This window comes from Sylvia atricapilla, chromosome 8 (assembly GCF_009819655.1).
Source record: "Sylvia atricapilla isolate bSylAtr1 chromosome 8, bSylAtr1.pri, whole genome shotgun sequence".
NCBI classification, from domain to species: Eukaryota; Metazoa; Chordata; class Aves; order Passeriformes; family Sylviidae; genus Sylvia; species Sylvia atricapilla.
This window is the reverse complement of record NC_089147.1, coordinates 4446673-4452672: the sequence shown is the minus strand read 5'-3', so window position 1 is coordinate 4452672 and position 6000 is coordinate 4446673.

The window sequence follows — 6000 nt, the reverse complement described above, 5'->3', positions numbered from 1 at the left end:
TTCCAAAGAAATCCTCCCAGTGTGAGAGCAGCAGCTGCCAGCAGCACGGTGGTCACAGCCAGAGGAACGTGGGAGCTGTCAGCAGGCACTGGGCTCAGAGTCTCCCCTTTTGCCTGGATGTCAGAGGCCAGCTCTGTGCAAAAAAACAGTAAGAGAGAAACTTACATTTTTTTCCTCTGAGCTGGTCAATTGCAAAGAAAATTCAGGAAAGAGAATTTGAGTTAAAAAGCTCTAATCTGGATCTGATCAGGAGACCGGACAATTTTTCACAAATGACTCTGTGGCCATGCAAGACAAGTAAAGATTTGTGGCAAGAAATTAAGGAGAAACTGGGAGTCTGTAATGATTACACACAAAGACATTAAGATGTTGCTTTCTGCTAGTGGAAACAGCAGCTACAGGACAACATTTCCAAGAGGACCTAGAGATTGATTATAAATAAATAACAGACCTGTAAATCAGGCACAGACATCTTTGGAAAATTAATACAAATCAGGCAGGGAGATGAGTTACATCTCATCTCTCCTCCCACAGAACTGAATCAATTGCCATTTGATATGTGGAGAACATGGAATGGATCTAAACTATGATAGGAAGGAAAGAGTTTGTAAATCTAATGAAACTATTTTATGTATGTAAAAAAAATAATCCCTCCATAAGAATTATAGACGAATTGTCTATATAATGACCAGCAAAGGCACATTTCAGAGCTGGATCTCATGTCTGAACTGAAACACAAACACTCAGTAACACAGAGAGCCTTACGTTGTTAAAGGTATTTAAACTCACTGATGTTCCTGTTCTCAGCCTGAGCTTCCCGAAGCTGCACGGGTCCAACAATAACGTCCACTTGTCTATGGGAAGAGTCTGCATTCCTCCTGAACCTGCTCACACAGCCCTGGTAGCAGCGGGAGGAGTAGTCGTGGAGCCTGCACACATCCAGCTGGCAGCGCAGGAAAACTGACGGGAACCGGCTCACGGAGAAGGAACTAAACCAAAACAGTATTGTGGGCTCCTCTATGTGCCAAGCCCTAGCACTCAGAAAGGACATGTCACAGTGAAAAATGCCAAGCATCCAGGATGGGATTGCTCACTTAACTCTCCCTGATAAAATTCTGTGTGAGGCCAGCGTGTTATGAGCCTCATGAAGGTGTATCAAGCTCTGAGGATTAACCAGCAACCTCCCAGAAATGGCTTAATACTCATTAGCCAGACGGCTTGACCAGAGGTGCTTTGAAAAAGAAACAAGTTTTTAATTGAAGAGAAAATAACAAGCGACAAAAAACAAAAGAACAAAATCCATGCATGGAGCAGGGAAGCCCCTTGCACCTGCTAAGACACTCTGAAAAAGTGCTGAGAGACATTTTGCAGGTCCTTAAGTACACAAGGATCAAGGAGGAGTTTTCTTGCAAGCTGCCCAATAGAAACAGTTTCAGGTTCTGAAGTACATTTCAAAGATCCAACAAGTGCCTTTGTGCTTATTTAAGGCAAGAGCAGATATGGCCCAACAAGAAGCATCCACCAAGGTTATTGTCACATTCACTGCCAGAAACTCTCCAAATACAGGCAGTTCTGACTGTTGGGGATATTTGGTCATTATGAGACAAAAATGCACATGTGTCATGTCATGTGGGAAGGGCAGGACTGTTCATACATGGGGTTTCGAGGACATGAGACCCAGGACACCACCCAAATGTCAGACACAGGCACGGCTGGTGTACAGATTGACTTCACCTGCTTTTCATAAGATGTCTGATATTTAATTTTGTCACTTTCTTTGACTTAAAACTGAACATATTTTTCCTTTTGTGGGCACGAAGCAAAGGAGACTAAAAGTGTGAGTGCTGGGGGCTCCCCTGGCAGGGTATGGCCCAGCTGGTACAACACAAAATGAATAGGGACAGATACAGGAATTGAGGTCCTCCCGAGCATTCCTGGGCACATACAGAGAGACTAATTCTGTTCAAGCTCCCTCCTGCAAGAAGTGTATGACAGAAAACCAGCCCACGGATCTATAGCACAGAGTATTATTGTAAGTCTTATTGTTCCTTTGTTAAACTGAAAGACAATGATTGATCAATGAACACAGCGGAGCTTTCTATGGAGTTTAACAGCCCTAAGAGCAACTAGAAATGACAACTCTGATTGAAAAATTGCACAGTTTGAAACTTTTGAAACTTCTGATTGAAATTGCCTAGAAAGCACTTGGGCTTTAATCCAACTGTAACAGTATAATTTATTGAACACTTGTTCCAGCAAGCAGCTGACCACTGAAAAAACAGGTTATTCTTTAATTGAGGCTGATATTCTCATACAAATGTCTTATTCTTATTCAAATGTTTCCTGTGTCTCAAGACTTTTGACTACAGTAAGACAAATTTGATCCTCTGTATTTTATCTCTCTGATAAGTGGTCAAGAGCCAAGGCAAAAGTTCCATTTCTGCCTGATGTGAGAACAGCACAATGGATTGCTGATCTGCCAGCAGCCATGCAGTCTCATAACTCATGCTTTTTGTGGACTTTTATGATACTTTTTGCTGCATAGAACTTCCTGCTGCTCTGATCTCTGTGTGTGCAATAGATAAGACAGGTAATCTGCAGCACATTCTGTAGACTACATTGGAATTTTAGCCTCTACCAATCAAAGGTGCCTCTTATTAAGGCATAGGTCCTCATATAATTTAAAGAACCCTTACTGGAAGTGCCAGAATTACACCAGCAATCAGACACCGGGAAGTAGCCTGATATATTCACGTGTCCATGGACCTTGCTAGCAGATTTAATTATTGTGAATACATTTAACCACTGTGCATTTAGTGCTCTTCCATTGTTGAAACTCCTTGATATCATCCATGAATTTTCTGTTCACACTGTCTCAAAGCAGCTATGGCTGCATGATCTGGAGATCCTCAAGTCCATGCCCTTGCTCAGAGCAGGGTCAAATGAAAACAAGCTTTTCAGGGCTGATTCCAATTGGAGTGAATACCTTGAAGAATTGAGAAATCTGTAAAATTGCTGGGCAACCTCTTCCTCTGCTTCTCCAGTCTCACAGAGGAATTTTCTTTCCTTATGTGTAGTAGGGTTTATTGTACTTCAGTTCATGCCCAGTGCTTCTCAACCAGCCACCAGGCACCACTGAGATGAGTCTGGCTCTTTTTTCAAGAATCTTGCAGTAGGATTGACCTCATCATCCCCCTCCCAAGGACAGTGTGTGATCACTCCATTGAGCACATGGTATTGTTTTTGCTCTTGTCAGGCAGTCAGGAGCAGTAGAACTGTGAATAGCAATGTTCAGGCTTCCATGTCTTTATTACCATGTGAGTACAATCAGTTGTATTTACCACAGTCCTCCAGTTACTTGCTCTTCTCAGAAATTACTTTAACAGCTCCAGATTCTGTTTCTGGTCTCTGGCCTTTTGTCTTTCTTTCCTCCAGCTGGGCACTGTGAACCTTTGCAGGAAGAGCACTCTTTATTCCCCTTGCTCTACACCCAAGCTGTGTTTTTCTACGGAAGAAAGGTTGGAATACACCAGCAGGAATATTGAGTTACATCCAACTATTGCAGTTTGGTTGTAGCTGGTCTCGTAGCCAAAATGAGCAGAGACATACAGCCTGGACAGGGTGTAATGAAAAGAGTATTAGACCAACAACTGGCCTCTTCCTAGTTCACTTCCATTTCTCCTCATCAGGTGAGAACAGAAATAGTAGAAATGCAATATAATGACTCCAGCAGACAGGAGTGTGGGCTGTTGTGCTCCCAAGTCACCTACAACTCCATTAGGACTTCACACAGACCAACCAAGGAAACCAGCTCAACAGGACTTCTGATTTCAATTCAACTTTCTTTTCCTTTTAGAAATTGTGTGATTCAAGGCATTGAAGGGAGTCCTGCTGGCAGATGCCTCTGAGGACCATCGCTGTAGATGGAGGGAAGACACTGGTAAACCAGAGCAAGCTCAACAGAAGCCCACAGATGAGGTCCACTTAGGGTACATAACAAATAACTGGCATGAATTTACTTTTGATTCCTGACTTAATCCCATTTATGATTTGTGTGTGTGTGTGTGTGTGCGTGCATGTGTGTTCAAACAGCAGGGAAACAAACCTATAGTTTCAAATGGAGAACTGAAGTATCAACATTCATGACACATACAGGATTGTCTGCTGCAGAATTTACTAGAAAACCTGCTTTGTATTTACTGCCTCATCCTGGAATACATTATAACCTCCATAATCAAGCAATTACCTATTAGCAATAAATGAATAAAATTAGGATGGTTGAGGCAAAGAAACACATAGGTTCATTGTGCTGGTTCCAAAGGTATATCTTGGCCAGCACGTGAGGTTAAGATAACTTAAAAGAAGGGCATAACATGGTCATTCCTTGCACAGAGTTACTGTTTTTCCAGGTACTACAAATTATCAAGGAAATGGAAATTTTACCACTCCTGTACAATCCTTCTGTAAAGATCAGATAATCATAAATATTATTGCAAAATAATTCAGATACAGCATGGGCCAGGCTGACCTTGAGAGCCCCAGTCTTTTACCCGTGCAGAGTATAAATTCTAACGCTCCCTTTTGCTGGGATCTCTTGACAAGATGGGGACCACCAGGGACTTGCTGTGCTTATTCCTCTTAAATGCAGCACTCCTGGATGCCAGCTCATCTAAGCTACACAAAATATATTCTTCACAAAAAGGTAGGAACAAGTGTGTCTTGCTTTGCTCTGCTGGGTCTATACATGGCACTCTATACAGGCCACTTGAATCAACCCTTTGCAAAGATTCAAAGACAGACTGAAATTAGATAACATCAGGTTGTCTTATATAAAAATATGTACCAATCCATAGCACAATTAAATATTATTTTTGTTGAAGTGAATTCAGTGTTATGAAATTATCATTGCTTGGCAGTAGTGTCTTGTAGCTAAGTTTGTACCAAATTTAGAAAGAATTCTGATGTGAAAGATTGAGAGACTTTGTTCCTAGAAATCTGTGGGTTTCCCTATTTAATTATGAGGAATTATGAATGCTTTGGCAGTAATATATATCTGTGTTATAACACTTCAAATTCCATCTTGCAAATGCACATGGAAGCACCCAATACTTCTTTAGCCTTATATCATTTAATGGGAGCGCAATAGAAAGTCACAGTTGTTGTGTTGTAGGTGTCAGGAATTCCCAGGTGTGTGCATTTGACTAACTTGGGACTTTCAGGCATGTGGAATAAAACCTTGGAGACTGTAACAGTCTGCAAGTGTGCAAGTACAAAACAGCATTGGGTTTCCTCAGAAACCAATATTTAGTATTGCTAAGGACTTTCTAAACACTCTCATTATTTTAAAATTTTTAACCCCAAGAAAAACTCAAACAATCCAAGAAATGAAATAAAGATATGACTCTCACTCCTCTTTCACAGAAGATTTCTGAAATCTTATGCTCTTGCAAGAAATTTCTTCTGACTAAGAAACCACTTTGTTCACTGGTTTTTGCAGCTATAAATAAGAAAACAATACCCATTATATCCCTGGGTATATTAGTAATAGAGTGTGCATTGCTAATTTTGCACACTGCATTCAAAAAGATGGTTCATAATGCTCGAATAATAAAAACAGAAAACAGAAAGATGAATTCTAATTGTTTTTACCAGTAATTTAATTTTACAGGAAAATCTGTATATATAAACCTTTGCAAGTAGTGTGATATTTCAAATTAGAAGCATAGATGTAAGGGAGTTCCACAAAGATTCTGTGTTACTTTGAGTATTTCACTTTATTCGGCTAAGAGTAAGACTTTAATGCTTCATTTATTGACCTGCAACAAAATCTGTCCAGTCCTAGCAAATACACATTAAGAATTGCCACTAAAAAATGCGAATATTAATCAAAAATTTCAGATTATTTTTCTTAGTCTGACCAAACATTAATCCAAACACACACGTTTGAAAAATAAGTTGTCTAACTGACAGGTTTGCCCTCAGTTGGGGGCAACTTCAATT